At 43.4% G+C, this 22,968-nt stretch overlaps 1 pseudogene; it reads left to right on the forward strand.

Moving 5' to 3' along the window:
- The first annotated feature begins 1,382 nt into the window (after positions 1-1,382).
- Positions 1,383-7,589, forward strand: LOC142407552 (sulfotransferase 6B1-like; annotated as a pseudogene).
- The last annotated feature ends 15,379 nt before the right edge of the window (positions 7,590-22,968 follow it).

Here is a 22,968-nt window from a genome sequence, read left to right on the forward strand (position 1 = left end):
TAGTGATCTGGCTCCCTCAGGATTCAGACAGCTGGCTCTGGAGGCAGGAGGAAAAATGCTAATTTCTTGATGCTCTTACTCTTTAGTATTGGCAAATGGGAGGAACGTTCCTTTGCAACTCAGAGTAAACACATGGACAGAAAACTGAAAACAAAAACAAAGCTGGCAGAAGTCATAATATAGGAATGGTGTGTCCAGTTTTTATGAGTAAAATAGCACTGCTAGAGAGAATATTTCCAATAAAATGGTCTATTTTGACGGTTCTGCATTTTGGGAGACCAGAAAAATAATGTAAAATCATTCTTTATAGGTAACTGTAAGCATTCTTCCAGGTCTTACAGTTGCGCTTTTGATTTGACATCTCCTCATGCCTAATTAAGCTTGTGTATAGTTTTACTAAGTGTCTAACATCCCTTTATGAAGAAAGAGACAAGGATGTGATGCACAGCACTGTGGACCTCTCTGTGGGTTTGATATCTGGGTAGTGAATGAGATCCATATGATATTCAAAGGTGTGAAAGAAAGAGTGAAAGGCACCTCCACAGGGTAATTCAGCCTTCCTGTATTGCATATCTCTGTTGGGATGACCTGTGGAGATACCTATTTCTTCACCTCAGTACTCCTTATCTTCTAAAAAGGCATCAGCCAGAATACCAATAACTCCCCCATCAAGAACAATTTCACCCAAAGATTAAATTATGGACATGTGTAGAGAGAAACAGAACTGAAGTCATACTGGTAGAATTTGATCACGTTAATGCAGAACCTAAGTATTAGAGCTTCACATGAAAGTAATGATCCTGTAGGATTTGGTGAAGTAAAAGTCTCAAATGTGAGTATTTAATCATGAGAAGTATGGCTTAGGTGGCACTTGTCTCTGGAGATATCGCCTGAAGTGATGATGTTACAGTGATTGACTGCAGGATAGACCCACCATCTGGAAGGAAGTTGCACCCATGGATGTGTATCCATTAGTGGAGTCAATAGCAATTTAGGCTGAGATCCACTATCCACATGTCTACTACATGCTGGTTGTCCAGTTTGCAAATTGCACTGCATTGCTCACCAGTTAAAAATATTTCAGGGAATAGCCTTTATAGGTCTTTCTTGGGTTTCCTTTAACATTTTGAATGCTATTAGTTATTGCCCCAATAGATTCCTGTTCCTAGTATCAGCTGCAGCAAAGACTCTATGTCACTATTGTCAGTCTCCAGTCCTGTAATTTCAAAAGGAGTTAACAGAGTACAGAGTTAATGAGTGACTTGTACCTTCATTCCTAAGTGAACGCCTTATCTGATTTGCTAATATGTTGCATAAAGTTTTTCTGCATTGTGGAAAGACAGCCTGTATCTGTTTGGAAAGAGTTCCCCAGGGATACAAACATGAGCAGAAATAGGGAAAGAGTCATCAAAACAGTGAAAATACAAATAGGGAAAGATTCCCCCAGAAGACATGCTGTTTTCCTACAGAGGTATTGTATACCCTGCTACACTTAGCAGCCCAGAAACTTTGGAAGCTCTGAAATCCTTTGAAACCAGGAGCGACAATGTGATTCTAGCAGGCTATCCTAAAACAGGTGAGTGCTGTTTTCTTGATAAGTAGACGAGTACACAATGCTGCAATGCAGAAGTTTGTGCCATCATTTAACACAGCAATAATACCTGAGAAAAGCTTATGGTGACATCAGACTTCATAGTATCATGAATTTAAGTTGTAAGGCATCTCTGGAGGTCAAATAATACAACCTCCTGCTCAAAGCAGGGGAAAGACCTAACCTTCAAAGTTAGATTTGGTTGCTCAAGTCTTTGTCCAGAAGAGTTTTAAAACTTTGAGGGTGGAGGTTCACCACTCACTGGAAATGTATTGCAGTGTTTTCTCACTACAGTGGTTTTTTGGAGTTTGTTTTTTGGGTTTGTTTGTTTGTTTTATTTCTGGGCAGTCAGACATCCCTCGTTGTGATTTGTAATATTCCCCTTTTGTCATTTCCTGGCCAATTTTCAGAAGAGTTTGCTCTGTCTTCATTATAACCTCCAGTAGTGGAAGACTGCAGTGAGATTTCCCCCATGCCTTATTTTTTTTTTCTCCAGCCTGAGCAAACCAAGCCTTTCTATGCATTTCATTTGCTCCAGCTTCCAGTGATTTCATGGAAGTTCAGCAGGACTCTCTCAAGATTCTCAACATTGCTTGTGCTTCAGTGCAGGAACTGCACACAGTATTCAAGTGGTGAACTCACCAGTGTTGGGTAAAGCAGGATAATCACATCCCTTGATATTCTGACTACTCTTGCTAATACAGGAAAGTATGTTGTTACCCTACTCGCTGCAATGGCAATACAAGGAATATGTCCTGCTAATGAAGGCAGAAGAACTGCTGTTTCCATAGACTTACTGCATTGCAGAATGCAGGTGATTCCCATGTATCTAAATGGAGGGAAGGACATGAATGCTGCCAGGACTCTTGGATTATTTCCTCTCTCACTATGGGCATTTTACTTTCCTTCATATTTTCCCTATTCACTTAGAGAAATATCTTAATAGGTCATTTGCAGAAAAAGAGGAATTGTTGATCCTTATCACATCCCCTTTGTGTGCAGCCTGTACAGCTGTGCACAGGCCGAAATGGTTTAAAGGTGTGAGGGTCCACCTACACATCCCAGAAGGTGTTAGTTGAAAACTGAGATTTGGCTCTCCATACCCAGTCCCTCACCCACCAGTTTTGCCAGGTTGCAGAGGCCAAGACAGCTAAGCCTGGTGCAAAGATGGTGACAGGAGCTTGACGGTCTGGTGGTTTGGTTGATGACCTCTTCTGCTGCTAGTTATGGAAGCCTAGCTGGTGGCTGGGAACGAGGCCAAACTGTGTTGATCATGAAGAGCTGGTCGTGAGGAGGGAACAGAGTGTTCCCAAAGACAGCACTGTAGATGGAGAGCAGAAACAGGCAACAGATGACTCAGTTGGCCCTGTGCTGGGAGCTCCACTGCTCTTGAGTAATTTCCACAGGGAATAGTCTGAGGTGACCAAAAAAGTGCCAGAGCTGGAAAGAGCAATAGAGGTCTGCTTCCGTTTCCACTGAGGGATGGGATCTGCTTCTGAAGCGAGCAGGGTAGCACTCCACAATGTCTGGCTGACAGCTCTGTCCCTATTGGCTTTTGGCATACCCTTGTTGATTACTGCCCAGTGTCATGGTTTAACCCCAGTCGGCAACTAAGCCCCACACAGCCGCTCGCTCACTCCCCCTCAGTGGGACAGGGGAGAGAAACAAAACTGTGAAAGTGAAAAAAGTCATGGGTTGAGATAAAGACAGTTTAATAGGTAAAGCAAAAGCCACACACACAAGCAAGGCAAAACAAGGAATTCATTCACTCCTTCCCATGGGCAGGCAGGTGTTCAGCCATCCCCAGGAAAGCAGGGCTCCATCACACATAATGGTTACTTGGGAAGACAAACACCATCACTCCAAACGTCTCCCCCTTCCTTCTTCTTCCCCCAGCTTTCTACGCTGAGCATGACGTCATATGTTAGGGAATATCCCTTTGGTCAGTTGGGGTCAGCTGTCCCAGCTGTGTCCCCTCCCAGCTTCTTGTGCACCCCCAGCCTACTCGCTTGGTGGGGTGGGGTGAGAAGCAGAAAAGGCCTTGACTCTGTATAAGCACTGCTCAGCAATAACGAAAACATCCCTGTATTATCAACACTGTTTTCAGCACAAATCCAAAACATAGCCCCACACCAGGTACTATGAAGAAAATTAACTCTGTCCCAGCCAAAACCAGCACACCTACCTGTTGACAAGCTAAGCTACAACATGGAGCCAAACTGGTTCACAAATGTTATTGAAGTTATATGGAAGTTATATGGAAGTTATATGGAAGTTCACAAATGTGAACCCGTTTGACAGGATGTCCTGTCAGCCACGATGACATGAAAAAGTGCAAATGTGCAGTCCAGAATTGGTGTGCTACTGGTGTCTTTATCCTTTCAGGAACCAACTGGCTTGACCAAATGGTGAAGGAGTTGGAATCAACAGATGCCAAATATACAGAAGAAGAAATGAAAGAGAGAATAAATGTGAAAAGAAGCTAGACACATTTCCACATCCAGAATTTGGAGATCCTGGGATATATGAAAATATTGGCACTGCTCTTCTTACAGGTAGTATTAGCTGAAAGACAATGGCTGATCTCAGAGGTAACGGAGAGCCTAGAGCCTTAACAACAACTATGGTCTGCACAAGTAGCATGTGCTGTTGCCCTTGCTGTCCCAACGCAAGGGCCTCAGAACCCAGATAATGCTGAGAAGCCACAGGGGGCTCCAGCCCTGGACCCAGTGTGTTTGATCAGTAAGACCTTTCTCTTGGGTGTCATGTCCTGAGGCTTGTCTCATGTGAAATGGTGCTCTGTGGCAGAGGCTAGCAGAAGCCTACACCACCAATGCATCCCTGTGGGTTTTCCAAGGGATAAGATCTTTCTTCTCTGGTCTCACCTTTTCTTATTACCCACAATTCCTGAAAAGGCACATGTCACTGAATAAGCTACTTCTGTCCTGTCACATTTCTTCTCACTTGCTTTACAGAGGATGAAGAAACTGCCTTCCAGAAGAATTATACTACCCCATCTGCCACCTCATCTCCTGCCCCCGTCCATTCTGCAAGCAAGACTAAGGGACTGAGGTCAGACTGACAGGCCTGTAGTTCCCTGGATCCTCCTTCTGGCCCTTGTTGTAGATGGGTGTCACATTTGCTAACCTCCAGGTAACTGGGACCTCCCCCGTTAGCCAGGACTGCTGGTAAAGGATTGACAGTGGCTTGGTGAGCACTTCTGCCAGCTCCCTCAGTACTCTTGGGTGGATCCTATCCAGCCCCACACACTTGTGTGTGTCTAAGTGGGGTAGCAGGTCGCTAACCATTTCCCCTTGGATTATGGGGGCTTCATTCTGCTTCCCATCCCTGTCTTCCAGCTCAGGGGACTGGGTACCCAGAGAACAACTGGTCTTACTATTAAAGACTGAGGCAAAGAAGGCATTCAGTACCTCAGCCTTTTCCTCATCCTTTGTCACTATGTTTCCCCCCACATCCAATAAAAGATGGAGATTCTCCTTAGCCCTCCTTTTATTGCTAGTGTATTTATAGGAACATTTTTTATTGTCTTTTATGGCAGTAGCCAGATTAAGTTCTAGTTGTGCTTTGGCCCTTCTGATTTTCTCCCTGCATAACCTCTCGGCATCCTTGCAGTCCTCCTGAGTTGCCTGCCCCTTCTTCCAAAGGTCATAAACTCTCCTTTTTTCCTGAGTTCCAGCCAAAGCTCTCTGTTCAGCCAGGCTGGTCTTCTTCCCTGCCAGCTTCTCTTTTGGTACATGAGGACAGCCTGCTCCTGTGCCTTTAAGATTTCCTTCTTGAAGAATGTCCAGCCTTCCTGGACTCCTTTGTCCTTCAGGGCTGCCTCCCAAGGGACTCTGTCAACCAGTCTCCTAGACAGGCCAAAGTCTGCCCTCCAGAAGTCCAAGGTAGCAGTTCTGCTGACCCCCCTCCTTACTTCTCCAAGAATTGAAAACTCTATCATTTTGTGTTTGCTATGCCCAACAAGGCCTCCAACCACCACATCACCCACAAGTCCTTCTCTGTTCATGAACAACAGGTCCAGCAGGGCTCCTTCCCTAGTTGGCTCACTCACCAGCTGTGTCAGGAAGTTATCTGCCACACAGTCCAGGAACCTCCTCGACTGTTTCCTCTCTGCTGTATTGTATTTCCAGCAGACATCTGGTAAGTTGAAGACCCCCATGAGAACAAGAGCTAACAATTGTGAGACTTCTCCCAGCTGCTTATAGAACATTTCGTCTGCCTCTTCATCCTAGTTGGATGGTCTATAACAGACTCCCAATGGTATCTGCCTTGTTGGCCTTCCCCCTCATTCTTACCCATAAACACTCAGCCGTATCACCACCATCATTAAGCTCTAGACAATCAAAACACTCCCTAACATACAGGGCTACCCCACCGCCTCGCCTTCCTTGCTTATCCATTCTGCAGCGCTCCGGTTGTGCGAGTCATCCTACCATGTTTCTGTGTGGCAACTATATCATAGTGTTCCTGCTGCACAATGAAGCTATGAAAGAGAAATCCAAGGAAACCCATGAAAAATTTGGGGACATTCTCTTCCAGAAGGGTAAGTATCTGTAAATGGAGAATGTGCCTTCTAAAGTCTCCTTCTGAGTGGGCCTCCTCACTTAGCCATGAGCTTACTGGGCTGTCTGGGAAGGAGCGATGTGGGTGAGGTCTTTCCTGTGGCATCCTGTACAACAAGCCTCTGCTGTTGGCAGGATTTAGAGTTGTTCGTGAGAAACATACTGGAGTGTCTCAACTATCCTGGCTTAAGGTCCTCAGCCATTGCTTCCATGTTGCCCTATTTCCCTGTGGCAGCCCTGATTAGTTAGGCAAGTGAGCTATGAAGGTGGGGGCCAACACTGGTGTAAGTTATGCCAACAATAATGCACCAAATCTGCTTGGGCTGGATGGTTGTTCTTTACAGAGGGGTGGTGGTGTGGTCTTTGCCTGGCAGTCAGGTGATGAGGCCAATCCTGGATCATGGATCCAGGCTGAGCGTGTCACTTCATGAAAGTCCCCTTTGGGAGGAGGTATGCTAATGGGACAAGTGTCTCTTGAACTTCAAGGGAATGCATTGCTCACTGCTCTTCTGGCCTCACAGGCATCTTCTTGTTACGTCCTCAGTGAGAGCTGAGGAATAGTCTCAATATGATTCCTCCCAATGGGCATGTCAGTGGTGGCCCCAGAGATGGTCCCTCACTGACCCAGGGCCAGGGCCAGAGTTCTGACAGCCCAGCTGCTCCCCATGGCATAAAGAGTCTTTGGTTTCTGACTACCGTGGGTATGGGCTTGCTTTAATCCCTTTCCTTCACCACTCCTTGGAGGAAAAAAGGATTTAACTGCTTTCCTCTCTACCACCTACCCCACTGCCCCAAATAACTTCCCCCTTCAGAGGGAGACATTCATAAATGGGCTTTCCCTTGTGACAAAACCAGGTTTCCTTCTCTTCCCTGTAAAAGCTTCATGAAACCACTTTGGAAACCCCCTCTGGGGAGGGAGGCATACAGGCAGTCCACGAGCAATGCTCCCTGTGGCCTGGCTGCAGCCTTTGCTTCTTATCTTTGCTACCTTGCCTCTCCCAGGCAATCAGACCTCTCAGGGGCATAAATCAGATCCTTCCCATGTACGCAACGATTCTGCCCCATTGCTGCCTGGGTATTATCCCCTCTCAGGAGCAGCTGGTACTTCTTGTTGTACATGGTACTTTTTATTGTACACAGGGGTTGTTGGGAACTGGAGAGACCTCTTCTCTAAAGCTCAGAATGAAGAAATGGACTGAAAATTTGAAGATTGCCTAGGAGGAACAAAGCTGGCAGCAAAGGTGAAATATGACGTGTACTGCAAGGCCTGAAAATAAGCAGATGAGCAGCACGACAGCAAGTCATGCTCCAAAGATGATTCTCCAAAGGTGGACAGTCCCCATGTGTTGTCCCCATGAGAAAAGAGAAACACCTCAGAGATCTTCCTGGCACCTCCAAGCATTCGGGTGCTAATTCTTAGGCGTGTGCTGGGTCTAGAGTATGTGCTTCGCTTGATGTAACCAAATAAAATGTGTGTATGCCACGAGTGAATGCCTGGCATCATTCCAGGAGGGACACGGTGCACAGGCATCATAGCACCAGTCTGGTGGTGTCCCTGTGGCTGCTTCATGGCTTGAGATGGTGAATGAGGCCCCTGAGATGCTCAATATTGAGGCAGAGGAACCAATGCAGGGCCTCTCCTCTCAGGACACAGTGGGCTTGACATGGATTTGTGGTGTGGGTCTGAACCCCCAAATGCCTGTGTATGGGGAGAGCATGATAGTCTGGGTTTAGATCCACCATGGCTACCATGGTGTTGACATTTGTACAGCAAGGCCAGAAACGCCTTTGACACTTGGACAAACTCCTCACTTTGGTGCAGGGTGGGACTTCTGGAGCTCTTACTGCCATGAACTCTTAAGTAATGAACAACTATATGTTTTGTGGAGTGTTTTGCTCCCATTGGCCTCTTTGGGGACAGTTAGGTAAGTGGCAAGTGGGAAGAACCATGACTTTTGAATGGAAGGATCAGGGGAAAGAAGCCCCTTAATGACCCTGTTGCTAAACTACTAAAGCTGCACTTGTTCGACAATAAATACATTTATGCTACATAGGTATGATTTCCACACCCTCCTTGCTGATGTAGATGTCCTTGCTACATCTGTACAGAACATGCTGCATGACCTCTTGTCACAACCACTCTTTTGGAAAACCTAAGCTTTGGAAAAGCTTCGCTAAGGAAATGTCAACTCCATCTGGCAAAGGGAATTCACTTCCTTGGAAGAGAGATTCCTCTGCCGTATTCCCAGACAGATATATCTGCAGGGCTCTCTCACACCAAACTAAGATTAAAAACTGAGCAATCAGCAACCAAAAATGTAATTAACAAAACTGGGAAATTGTCAAGGCCCTGTCAAAGCCCTGACTGTCCCTGCCCAGCGCCCCCAGGACTCCTCCCACCCTGCCCATGTCAGCCCCCTGGGGCCGTCAGCCCCTGCCCCAGCGATGCCGCAGCAGGGCTGGTCTCCAGCTCCGCAGAGCCCTGCCCTACCTGGCCATGAGCCCTGCCAAGCTGGACCCATCCATGGACCCACGTCCTGGACCATCCTCATCCCATCACTGTCCCCAGGTGCCTGATGCCCGGCTGGGGCTGCCCTGGTTCCCATCGGATGCCCTGCTCGGGGCTGGGGTGGTGGGATGGGTCCTGGCTGCCAGGCCCTGCCCCATGTCTCCCTGACAGGAATAATGAGGGATGTTGCAGATTTGGCTCTGATGGGCCACTCACAGCATGTTTCTCAGTCAGATTTTCTAAACTTCTCTGCAGGACGTGCCCATGTGAAATTGCTCTGCATGAAGAGGTGCGTTTGCTTGAACCTGTTGATTCTGGGCTTGTAGGTTTTCGTTCCCAGAAGAGTAGGACTTCATCTAACTCTGGGCTTCCATGGATGAAAAGAGACAAGCCACCATGCCCCATAGTTTTGGAATTAGCAACATTTTAATCTATTCCTTAATACATGTCCTTTGCTATTTCCTACATAGAATCATAGAATCATTGAATAGTTTGGGTTGGAAGATGACCTTTAAAGGTCATCTAGTCCAACCCCGCCTGCAATAAGCAGGGACATCTTCAACTAGATCAGGTTGCTCAGAGCCCCGTCCAACCTGACCTTGACTGTTTCCAGGGATGGGGCATCTACCACCTCTCTGGGCAACCTGTTCCAGTGTTTCACTACCCTCATTGTAAAAAATTTTTTCCTTATATCTAGTCTAAATCTGCCCTCTTTTAGTTTAAAACCCCTTGTCCTATTGCAACAGGCCCTACTAAGAAGTTTGTCCCCATCTTTCTTATAAGCCCCCTTTAAGTACTGAAAGGCTGCAATAAGGTCTCCCCAGAGCCTTCTCTTCTCCAGGCTGAACAACCCCAACTCTCTCAGCCTTTCTTCATAGGAGAGGTGTTCCATTCCTCTGATCATTTTCATGGCCCTCCTCTGAACCCGCTCCAACAGGTCCATGTCTTTCCTGAACTGAGTACTCCAGAGCTGGATGCATGTATGCTGGACACGTACATGGTGATATCAAAAGCTATCTAGATAACAGACAGCAGTGTGCATCTCAGTGTCTGCAAGGAGTTGAACAGGGGAAAAATCCTGACCAGAAATGGAGAAACAGTCACTGAAATATTCAAAAGACCTTTATTAAGATGAAAAGATGACATCTCAAGATCTGTTGGTTTTTTTCCTGCAAAGGTATTTTGTGGCCTAAGGGCTCTTAGCAGCCCAGAAACTTTGGAAGCTCTGAAATCCTTTGAAACCAGGAGTGATGATGTGATTCTCACCATCTTTCCTAAAAGGGGTGAGTCTTGCTTGCTTGATGAAGAGTCCACTGCTGCAATCCAGAAGTGTGTGACTGCACATAACACAGCAATAACACCCACAATAGGTTAATGATGACTTCAGCCTGCTATGGAGGCGCAGGAGCAGGGGTTGTTCCATGGAGGAGGGCAGGAAGATTGGTGTTTCCATAGACCTCCTCCACTGCAGGATGTGGGTCATTCCTGTGTGCTTGGTGGAGGTACAGGCACACCTGCCACGCATACTCTTGGACCTTTTTCCTCTCCCTTCCCATATGTTTCAGTCCCAGCATTTGGGGTTACCAGATCCCTTCATGGTTTCTCCTAATCACTTAGGGAAATATCTTAACAGGTCATTTGAAGAAAAAAGAAGAGGTGATGTTTGATCTGCATTGCATCCACTTCATGCTCAAACTGAATTTTTTTTTCTCAGACAGGAAAGGTATAAAATTGTGAGGTATCATGTAAATATCAAAAGTATTTTAGGTATCACTTGACATTTGAGTCTTAACATCTTGAAGTTCCAACCAATCTTAAAAGAACTGTGTTCGAAAATGCTTTATGTGACTCATTTTAAGTGTGATGTGGCCAAGATTCAACCCACTTAATTAGATGGTGTGGTGGTGAATGATGAGTAAGGTGAGAGAGGCGCAGCCTAACTTTCAGCTTGACAGGGGCAAAGGGCTTCTGTCTTCTAAAACAACATTTCTCACAGAAATTATAGAAATATGACGTGGAGAGATGAACTCAGACTCTCCTGCTGGTTAAAAGGCTGAAACTGGATTTGGTCATGAGAAGGTAATGTAATGGTTGCACACAAACACCTCTGAAAAGCAGTAAAAACCTTGGATGGGACCTAAATTCTTTTAGTCTGTGAAGACTTACTTTTAACTGATTTCTCCAATTTTTTAAAATTTTCTTCTCAGAAATTGATTAATTATATTTCCTTTTGACTAAATTGTCATTCCAGACTGTTCTGCATTTGTTTCTACAGACACAGTCATCAGTCTTTTCTGATTTGTGATATCTTCTAGTTTTCCAACTGGTGTTACCCAACCCTACTTAAGGGATTTCCTTCTCCAGACCTCTCAGTCTATGTATGCTTATGGGCGTATAGGCTGAAAACCTTGGCTATAATAAAACAGCCCCTTCTTAAACCTCACAGCTTTTAATATTTTTTTTTTGCTTGTTTTTTTTTAGTTTTCTCTATAGTCCATGGAATTATCTATTTCTAGTAAAATGCTTATTTTGTATTTGTTTCCAATCTTATTAAAGAGAATGAAAAAATTCTCTTCAGAAGAACGATATCAACCTCATGTCCTGCTCCGCTTGTACTTTTCCAAAGCAAGGCTAAGGTGAATCTTCCTTTTGATTCAACCTGAAACTACTGTTATTAATAGCATTTTCATACAGATTAATTTTCCATTTCCTGTGTAAAATGTCTTTTCTGAGATTGCATGTAGGCTTTAGAGGCATAATTATACATTTCCAAATGTGAAGTGATAAAGTGCTGTTTACAGAGACTGGACACACATTCTCTTGCAGCTGCAACTATAACGGCTCCGTAGGTTATTGCTGCCTTCAGCTCATCCCTGCCAAAGACAACTGCTCCCTCAAATTTCCTGGGGGAGCTGCTCCCTGGCCTCTTTCATCCCAGATAATCCAGACTAGGATCTCTTTAAACTAACTGTGAAAGGACCTTGAGTTGTCCAAAGCTTAGAGGTGAGCCTACCTGGACCTTTTCTTTACAGTGGACACACCATAATCACCCAGAGGGCTGTAAACTTCTAAAGGTTACATTTAAGGTTAGCTAAACAAGGACAATCAACGTTTAAAATACAGAAACTCAGTTTCTTCTGAGTGAGAACACAATAATGTAACAGACCTTTTAAATAAATCTCCTTTCTCCTCACAGTTTTTTTGTTTCAGTCCAGCAACATTTCGTGGCATTTTGGCTTGCAGCAGGCTCCACGCAGGCTGAATATTCCTGAGAAATTTGAGCTAGTGGCTGCCCCAAAGGCTAGGCTTACTTCCCTCTTCTGACTGTAGTTGTCTGCTCCTTCTTTTGCATGAGCTCTTGTTCTTGTCTAACACCCCCAGCTTTTTGAAGCAGCATGAAACACTCACTTTTGGTGGCGGCAAGCTGTCAGATTGTCCCAGCTGTCTTGCACAACCTCACCCCCGGTGCCTCTGGGTCTCTAAGAAAGAATTTTGCTGTTACTTCAGAGGCTTGGCTCTGTAATTTTCTGCTTCTTTCAGGCATCTCCTAATATCTGCCCTTGCCACAGGCTTCCTGCCTGCTGGGTCATGCACCCATGCTCCAGATGGCTTTCCCAGCTCAGGGCTCTCCTTCACCCAGAGCAGAGCAGGCACAGCAAGGCAAATGGGCAACCTCCTGCCCAGCCACTGAAAGGGAGCGGCATGGACACGACACTCTGTGCACGCACTGACAGACAGCATCCCTCTCCCTCATACCTGGAGAGGGGCCGCAGTGCTGACTGGTTGTAGATATGCTAGAAGTTAGAGCCTTTTAGGCTGAGGGGGAAATTGGACGTGTTTCTGTAAAGGGAACTTTGGACCAAAAATCCCGTGGCAATCATTTAAGGTTTATTGCATTCCCTCTGGTTGTTTTAGCAAGAAACTCATTCATTATTTGAAAAATAATGAATTTATACCTTTACTATCAAGAAACAGCTTGCTAGCGAAGGTATACATTAATTATTTTTCAAATAGAATTAACAATTTTAGCAAATGTTAAAAATATATAGTTTCTGAGTATTTAACAGCTTTTTTGCTGGCTACTCAGTTGCATACTTCTGATTTTTTTCCAGATAAGATCCAGAACATCAAAGATGCAGCCATCTTCTACTTCTACTTTTGCTTCTACTCCTGGGGTAAGTACTTCACAGCTTTATGAATGGGAGAGGTACTTTCCATTGTCTGGAAAAATATTCTGATTAATTGTGTGTACAGGTAAAAATAGCTGTAGTTTAAGTCAGCCTAGCTTTTTGGCACTGAACATGAAATTAGAATTTGACCCTATTTTTGGCAGATACTCCATGTTCTGACACTGAGTTATTTATGTCTTTCCACCAGAAAAGTAGTTATGCAAACATTTTAGCACTGAATTCTCCCAGGTTTTGAAATAACTCCCATGTATTATTTTTAGGGTTCCAAAAAGACAGTTGTGATGTGGTTCAGCAGTGAACCTCTCTTAACAAATGACTGAGCCAGTGTTTAATGACAGGAGCTGTTTTTGTGCGAGTCTTGGTGCATTTGGCTGCTTCCCTCGTACACGTTGGCTGCTGCAGCTGGAACCTGATGAAGGGAGTTGCAGGGGGAGGCCACTGTACCCTCTTCATTGGTTCCTGTGCCCCTTGCTATCTCTCACCAACTTTCTGATGGCTGGTAAGAAGCAGATCTGGGCTGCCTGAGCAATGTTTGTTTATCAGAGAACTGCTCTGCCTAGACTCCAAGGGAAAAGGGAAGGCGGGACTGAAACATCAGGACAGGCTGGACATTGTCTTCAGAATTCTTGTTGGACAGTGTTTTTTAAGCCTTATTTATTGTGGACATGTAATCATTTACAGCCTGTGCAAAGTACATCACAGCAATCAGACTGGTGCAATTGCCTGAAGACTTGCTTATATTTAAAAAAAAACCAAACCCAAATCACTTTTAAAAACATGCTAGTTGTGTATGATTCAGTAAAACCCTATTATAACTCCAGTATCAAAAGAAAAATTTTCACCAGCTATGACTGGTTTACGGTATGGACAGTTTCATTAATTTTCCTTGCCTGCAATATGGAGAAAATATCGATTATCTATTTTTCGATGCTTAGTTGTTACTATTTGTAAATATTCCAAAGACAAGACATGTTGAGTATCATATCCTGCATAAAATGGAGCAGTAAAATTGTTGAGTGGCATTTTTTGGAGGGGAAAAGAGATAACATGACAATGAGAAACACTGTTATAATGAAAAAATCCATACTATGTTCAAAAATACAGAGATCAAAGGTTCTGACAGAACATGTACTTATGGACATAAATGATGTTAATTATACCACAGACATACATGCTAAAACATTTGCAGAATTCAATTAGAAGGTTCTTCCAGAATTGAAATCTAATAAAGCACCTCTGAGTATCCCCCTGCTATATAGAAAATCTGTCTTCCATCTTATTTCTCCATAGTCAGCTTAATGTAAAGAAAACTAAATACAGCCAAGGAGTCGGGAAGAATTCAGAATTCTATCCATTATTCACCCCAGCTAGTGCCTGGACATTATGCTTCAGTGCTCCTCTGTTCCTTAGTCCTTGCTTCACAGTCTAGGTCCCACAGTTGAATATAAACCTAAGGTCACGAATGGAAGGTAGTGGTGGAGAAGAAGAAACCCTTTCTTCTTTACATAATGCATCTTTACTTTCACTGTTGCTGAATACTTTTTTCTCTTCAACAGTGGCTTGGGAATCGTCTTGACTGTGCAGTTGAATGAAACGGGCATTTCAGTGGTGAATACCTAAAGTCAATAAGCTATGACAAATCAAAGGAGGTGGGGTTAATGCTACTTAAAGTAAAGCATATTTCACCTTTTAGTCAGTGTATTACTGAAATCATGTACAACAGGTCATAATGACCCATTAAGATCAGTTCAATGATGCTTCACAATAGAAATGGTCAGGAAATTGCTGTTCCTGCAAGTGAAATGCAAATACTGTATATTTATGCAGTACAGTTGCTGGGTTTTATTGAAGCCTGAAATACCAAAACATAATTTTAGAAAAAAACTGGAACATTTTACATAAAATTTTCTATCCAGTGAAAAAAACTTTTCTTCTTGGAAAACATTTGGGCAGGAGCTCTTACCATTGAAATGTATTTTGAAGGACTAAAAATTGAGTTTGGATATGACATAATTCTAGTGAAATCATTTTGCACAGGAGGAATTTTGCCAAATTTGAACAAAAATGTGCTAAAGAAGCTAACCTTCACAAACAAAAGCACTTTTGTATTAATGAGACTTATGTCCAGTGCTCTCCATAATGATCCTCAGCAGCCAAAAATATGCACGTCTACACACAGCTGTAAATCCTAGGTCTTCTGGCAAAATCAGGACAACTCTTAGAGGTTCATTTTTGTTCCTAAGTTGTTTGGATGATGCTGGCCATGTACGAACAGAGGCAGTGGCCTAATTTTCAAAATTACAGAGCATTTATTTCCCATGGGTATCAGTAGATGGTGATAGCATGGAGTATCTCTTAAAATCAGACCAGCTAACATCATCAAAAAGATACATAAAGATACTTTGGGGGGAAATTTTGCCCAATATGGCAAAATTAAAAAAAAAAAAAGGTTCAATATGTTGTAATGGAATTTAAACTGCCTAAGACTGAACTGAGGAGTTAACTGTAAAATATGTATTCTATAGATGGAATTAAAAACTGCATGGCAGTCACATGAAACACTATATATTTGGCAAAAGTGTTTAACTACTGCTTATGTGTGTCTTCTCCCATTGGTCTTACTTCAGATGAAAAATGTCTTCTAAATGTCTTCTTCAAAATGTCTGAAATAGATAGGTGTTTAGGCAGTGCTACCCTGCCATCAGACAGCCTGCTTCCTTAGCACAGTATCTCCCCATCCCCTGGGGTCGGTTCCCCGGGAAGCACGCTTTCTGCTCACGACCCTGTATCTTCCCAGCACACTCACTCTTACAAATATGGACTCATCAGCTGTGTCAACGAACCTACCAGAGTTTCCTGGAAGCTAGTGGTAATGCAGTGTTCCCCATGTGCACCATTTTGTATGGGCAAAACAGCCTTGCATGAGGAAGAGCCTCTGCCCACTGCTTCCCTACCTATTCTGCCTCTTAGATTTCCTCAGCGGAGCTGGGACCCAAAGACTTTTCACAGCAAGCCCACTCAGGGAAAACTGTGAAGCCTACAGAAACACTGCTGTAACTCTGCCAAAGGTACAGCCAAAATATAATTCTGCGCAAATTCTGTATCAGAATCAGATGCTGGGAATGAGAAGGGTAGCTCAGTTCCCTGGGTCTCCTTGACTGATGGAGATTGAAGCAGCTGCAAAGACGACCAGTTTGAAAGCTATGAAAGAGAAATCTTCAGAAACCCAAAAACATTTGGGAAGATTTTTTCAGAAAAGGTAAGCTGACAATTCTTTGTAAGCAGCTGTAAAAGAAACCTGTTCTAGTTCTTAGTACTAATAATATCTATCACAATTGTGCTTAGATAGCTCATGTTACACAGAAAAATGTGTGGATGCGTTTACAGAATGATACAAAGTAGCACTGAGGTTACCTAGGTTCAGCTACCTAGAAGTTAGATATCTAAGTTAGATTAGTGGTCTAGGTATCTTCCTAATGGAGAGAGGTAAGTGCTTCCAGCGGAAAGTTCATTACTCTATTGTTAGACCTCTATCTTGGTGTACTACCTTCTGGGGGTTACCCTTTCTTCCCTGAGGAAGTCTCATTCAAAAATAAACCAATTTATTTATCACTTCTTTAAGAATAAGCTATTGGAGGGTTATGTTATGGGAAAATGGGCCATATTTTAAAAAAAATGTTGTGAATCATAGCTTGTCAGCTGAGCAATACTGATCAGTTACTGCACACTCCTCATGGTATTAATCCTAGGTTTTCCTCACCAAGGCTAAGCAAATGGGTGACATGCTGTATTTGAGCTCAGCAGAATGAGCTGAAATCTTACGATTTTGTTTACTGGTAAATATGACACAAAGTTTCTGTGAAGAAAAAAAAAAAAACCTTGGATTTTTATGTCCTGGTGAGAAATTCCATTAACTCCGTGAATGTTATATTTGCTTTTAGATGAAGCTGTATGTGACTTATTGGACATGAAGAAGGATTTAATATCTTGATTTGAGTTTAAGCAAGAATTAAAGTACACAAATATAACATTTTTCATCCTGTACACCACAGCTTAGGTGCTGCCTAACCCCAGACGTGAAATGACTCCATTTTTGTCTTAAAGGTCTCTAGACACCCAAACTCTGCTTCAAGAACTCTTCTGTCTTAACAAGCTCTGAGCCCTGCGGCTTCTTGAAACTGTGTACAGCTCGTTTGAACTTCACAGTTAGATCTCATCTTTCCCTCATACTCAGCACTTTTGGAATATGAGGGCTCTTTATGAGCCTCCATCTGGGCCTCTCCAGATGGAAACAGCTGAAAATGCTAATCATTTTTACAAACCTTTTGCATGGTGTTGCATGTAGTGTTGATTCTCCAGAACAGCATTCAGTACAATAAAATACTTGCTAATACTGGTCTGCCTACACAAGCCCAAAAGAACGATCTTAGTTTTACTAAAATTTTATTTTTAGCCTGTCACTTTTAAAATGCTTTCTTCACCTCAGAATTGTTTGCAGGCTGAATGGCTCACAACAGTGCTTCTGGTAATTGCAGCCCAGCTCAAAATTCTTGGCATTGGTCTGAGGAGAAATGTGCCAACCTGGGAAGCAGGGTCTTCTGGTGGCCTGAGGGGAAACGTTGGCAGGAGGCTAAGGCACTGTTGGGAAGGCATCTGAAAGCTAATGGCATATAAAATAGTGTATATGTGTTGGTTAATATAGCACAACATAATTATCTGTGTTCTCTGCAGAAAGATTCAGGAAAAACAAGAAATTCCCATTTCTAGCAGCTTCTCTTCCCTGAACCTAAGTTTACAGACTTCCCTCAGAAACTTATTTAAAGGCCACTTAAATCTTTATGACCTTATGAATGCCAGCCTACATTTTACACAGAGATGTGTCTGAGCACAATTTTTCAGCTGCTCCTTGTCTGACATGCCAAGAGGCGCTGGGCAGTTCCACACAGGAGTTCCAGTTTCATCCCATTTAAAGATTATCTGACTAATACGCACTTGGGGCAGCATCCTAAGCTCTCTCTATAGTTACTGGAAAGCAATAAATCCCCCTGACTGGCAAAGCTTGAGTTTGATTTTAGATGGATTGAATCAACTTCTAGTCTCCACTAGTGCTACAGCAACTGTGTTCCTACTTGAGATGCTGCAGATGCAGATGAAGATGGGGATGAATTGTGTCAAACTGTGCTCTATACCAGCACTGGGCTCACCCTGTCTTCATCCCACTAGGAAAAAGCAATTCTGAAGTGAGTGGGTTTAAACTGCTGGGGTGAAAGGGAAAGCAATGAGGCCCCACATGTGCGGGAGGGCAGATCTCTGGGTATTTTGCTGTCAGTAGGCCAGAGGTCCAAGGTGTATCTGGCTGTAAAGGCTACATCCTCTATACATTTTTGGTTTTCCATCTTCCTGTGTGCCTTTTGCTGCAACTTACCTCGGAGAACACATCACTTAGAGCAAATTTTATCATTCCTATGCTTATTCTCAACTTCTCAGGCAGTGTGGACCTGTCCTGCAGCAGCACAGAGTCACTCTTTCACCAGCACCCACTAAGATATTTTCAGCTTACCTTTAGAACTGTCCTTGCCTAGTTTTCTGCCATTTTGGGAGGAAGAAAGGAACAGGTGAAACATCCTTCAGGCTTCACCAGATGGTCAACAATGGCTGCATACCAGATCAGGGAGAGTCACATAACTCAGCCTGTGAGAGATGTATATACACACATGCATGGAGCAAAAAGACTGTCAAGGACAAGTAAACTCAGCTGAAGAATCAGCTGGAACATATTACCTCAAGAACCTGTCTTTAGAAACGGGCAGTTTTTGCACCACTGCAAAGCCACCCCTGGTAAACCTTCTTTGAAAACATTTAGTGTACTTCCAGCTGCACGTGTGGTCCGATGTTGCAGTTTGTCTGTGCTTCATTCTACTTTAGGGGCACTTAATCTGTACCTCTGCAAGTCCGCTTGTCATGCGTGCCTGCACTTCTAGCTAACAAGGGGCATGAAGACCTTACAAGCAGCATATTCTGAGAGGAAGGGCTTTTTCCCTGCCTTAGACACAGAAAATCTCTGCTGCTATAGCATCATTACGCAATGGACAAGGTAAGTCACCCCAGGACATGTCTCTCCCTGGACATCACTGAATAGTTTTTGGCAAGGGGTTGAATTGTGCTGGAGCTTGTGCTGGAGCCAGCTTAAATTAAATTTTTATTTAACTTAAATTTTATGCAGTTGAAGATGTCACTTGGGACTCTCAGCTGCAATCAAAGACCTGGGAAGACTCTCCTACCCCCACATGACTGTTTTAACCTATTCTGCAATCCCACACATGCACAGATAGGATGAACCACACCACACTACATAGTCTCTACCCAGAAGGACTGTGGTATTAATATTTTTTAACTAGTTTTAAAAATACCTCTGATATTACATCTTTTCAGTTTTTCCAGATGGGTTTCGTTTTGTTGGTGCTATAACTAAGCTTATCAGTTGAGAGCTTTTATGGTATTAATAAATCCATTTATTAGCAGAGATGGATGTAATATTCAGGCAATGCAGTTTTCATTTTATCCCAGTTTTAAAAGATGATGGTACTGACTGAATATAGAAAATGTTCATAGAATTTGATAAGGATGAAACTAAAAGCATTCCCTAAACTAAACAGGAGAGTTATAGGAGTTCTTGTAAACACATAGGGAAATATATCCACTCTAGATTCTTTGACCGTTTTTTAAAAAGTCAGCCCAGCCCTATTGAATTCTGTAACAAGAACAGAATTTCCTATTAAATGCTCGCAGAAAAAAATCTTTAGGACTTTCTTAAGTTAGACAAAACACAGAAAAGTAAAAGGTTTTTCAGCTGTGCTGTGCATATACAACTCCCACCAACACTGACCGTAATGAGGGCACAAGCCCACTGGGGAAATGAGCCCATGGAAATGGCTAGCCCAAGCTTTCAGTCAGGCAATAGTTATTGAATCTAGTGGATATGACTCTTGTTTCTACAATACCAATAGACAGTACTCATTTGTGTCTCAGGGATCTGCCTCGCTTTCAAAAAGGCAGAGGCAGAGGCCTTTAGTGTAGCTTCCAGATCCTTTGACAAGCTCCTGGCATTTTGATTTCAGTAAAGCTTTGCCTTCGCTATGCTCTAGCAGTAGCAAAATAACCATGCATGGTTGTTGATGCTTTTAAGAAACATTCCTGTGTTCTTAAATCGTTTGCTGCAATGTTTCAAAAAGGACACCAGAGGGCAAAAATTATTAACTGTTTCTCAGAGCCAGGCTAGCGGGAGCAGGGATGCAGAGCCCTGCATGTCCCTTGCCCAGGTGAGCGCTGTGTTTTGGGGGGGCTGGTGGGGTTGCTTTGCATGGACAAGCCTCACCCGACCTGGTGCTCTGGCTCCTTCTGCACCGTTGCACTGGAGACTGGTCCTCCTCCTCCTGACTAAACTCAAACCAGATGGTACCTCCCAAAGTGAACAAATGCTTCTTTCTTTATTTAGCGTAAGGGTAATCCATACAAAATGTTAAAAATGCAAAATACAAAAAATGGCATGATAAATGTAGTTCCATGGCAAAGGAATCACATGACTATGAAAAGGCTTGTTAGATACATCTTGATAAACAATCAGGCAGCTTTAAATAGCCTTAGCAGGAAAAAAGAAAGGAGTACATTTTCCCTTTATAGTTTTGTCAAGTGTAGCAATCACAGATTGTACTCTTTTTACTAACCTCACTAAGTATTTAACATGCCTTTTTTTTCAAATGTTTTCTTTTTTTCTCCAAGGCAGCTGTGAACAGACAGCATAGCTACTCACACTTTTGGGTACTCTGCAAAAAGAAATGTTGGAGAGGCTTTTAGATATATTCTCCCATTGTCTTCTGCACTGCAGCGCAACATGTGGGTAGGATTTCCTGTGCCAAAAGAACTGAGGGGACTCTTCTGTGCTATTATTATCACCAAGAATGACTGATTCTGTTGTAGCAATGGAAAATGTAAAATATCAGCCGTGATGGGTCTGATTTTTCAATCTCATACTGGAGTGTACATGCAAGGAAAAATTGTGGCTGCATCTGATTATCTTATGTAGCATTAGATGACACAAAATGCAGTGCTTTATAAATCCAAAGTACCTAAACCAGGGATTTTCTAGGGGTGAAACCAGTTTCCTCCAAGTCAGACTGGTATCCTTGGCGGCTGGTGGCTGTCAGCCCATAGATGGAGCCTGCCATTTGTACAGCCCATTCAGCCAAGGGCTGAGAAAGAACGTTGTGGATGTTGTTTCATCTGCAGATGTTCTGTGTGACAAGTCCTCGCCACAGCTCACATGGAGCTCTTTGAGGCCAAAGCATGACAATCTAAAGGCATGCTGCCAAAGGTATGAAAATGTTCAATGTATTTTACACAAATTTGAACATCTGTGGTGCTCAAGGAAGATTTCGTGTAGCTCTGTAAATATTGTTACATGTAATTAGCTTCACAGCATGGGTGCATTATTATCCCCAGTTTATGGATAGGGAGATTGGCACAGAAAAGATAAGCAATTAGCCCTTGGGAAACAAAAATATTTTATGCCCCAGAGGGAAGCAGAACCCAAGCATTTAAGCAGTAAACCTGTCCATCTTTTATTTTCCATAACACCATTCTGTGGAACTACTGTTTCTAATTTGGAGGAGATGGCAAACAAAAGTTCATGGTTACAAAGTAGTGTTGTGCTTTATAGCAATAAAATGAGAAAGGAAACACAATTCTTATCAGATCTCCTTCTCACAGGTATCTAGTAGTAATTGCCAATTCCAAGCACACAAGGCATCAATTCATCTAATTCATTATTCGGGCTTCAAAAAGGAGGAGATTGTTTTAAAGGTTATGTGCTTCCTTTCAAAAGGGTATTTGTCTCTTTTGCCTTCTAGTTTCTGATTCTGTATGATACACTTAAAATATATTTTTAGCTTTCCTCCAGAACCACTGGAATTAGAAGCATCACTATTGTTGAGAAAAATCCCTTTCAGAAAGGAGCTGGAGTTTTCTGAAAAAGGCGATTTCTATGAGGCTTATCATAGCCACCTGGCTCAGTATCATTTTTGCTTCCTTCGGTTAGCAGAATAAAGTTTTAAAACATCCCTATCTCTTCATGAGCAACATGGAAAGAGAAAGTGAACAGGATCTTTCTGCTGCTCTCAGATCACATAGCTGTTAACGCTTCCAGCTAGGATGTTCGATGCAGGTCTCTGGGTTGTGATCCGCTGACTGACCAGGCTGGAGATGTCTCCCACGTACATGGCAGTCCCCCCTGGCCCTGGCAGACACTGCAATGCTCAGGGGGCAGTGACAGCTGGAAGTTTCCCTATGGTACGGCTTGGGGACCTCGTTCAGGAGGTCCAAGGCCTACCAGTACCACCATTTCAATGTAGTTTACATGACTTTAGTGAAGCAATTGCTGCTGCTCCATATTTAGAAGTTGCGCCTTATCACACGTGTGCAACCCTCACTGTTGCCTGGAGATGCATGGAGGCAACCAGACACTGAGCAGCGCTGGTTAACACGAAAGCAGCGAGTGCCCTGCCAAATGTTTAGGAAAGTGAGTCCCAGGCTCAGGGGAATGCAGCTTGGCTTCCAGATCCTAGCCTGAGCTTTGAGGCTGTTAAAAAGAAACAGATTTTTAAAAGTATCATAATAATAAAAAGGCTTTCAAATTTGTTTTGAAACTTTTGACACCTGAAAGAGTGTGAAACATCTATGAACAGACGTGTTGGCCTTCCTGCATGGGAAGGAGTGGTCTCATGGATGTGTCGAGATGGTTTATCAGTTGAAGGTGAAAGACATGGAGTATCTGTGTGCTTCACACAGTTGTGTCCAATTTTACACTTGCTGCAAGGATGAAAAGTAGTGGGGCAGAGTGGTGGGAATTTCTGTGTGAATCGGGATACATCTCCACACATGCGTGGTGGGAGAATAGGCAGCTGGGGTGGGAGGTCCCACAGTCAGGGCCAGGAGGATCATGGCAGTGGTGGATGGGCTCCAGGCTTCCCCTGACACTCCAGAATAACCATGATGGGCCAACAGCCCCCAGGTCCTTCTCAAGTCCCACCACTGGCAAAT

Source organism: Mycteria americana, chromosome 3 (genome assembly GCF_035582795.1).
Source record: "Mycteria americana isolate JAX WOST 10 ecotype Jacksonville Zoo and Gardens chromosome 3, USCA_MyAme_1.0, whole genome shotgun sequence".
Classification (NCBI taxonomy): domain Eukaryota; kingdom Metazoa; phylum Chordata; class Aves; order Ciconiiformes; family Ciconiidae; genus Mycteria; species Mycteria americana.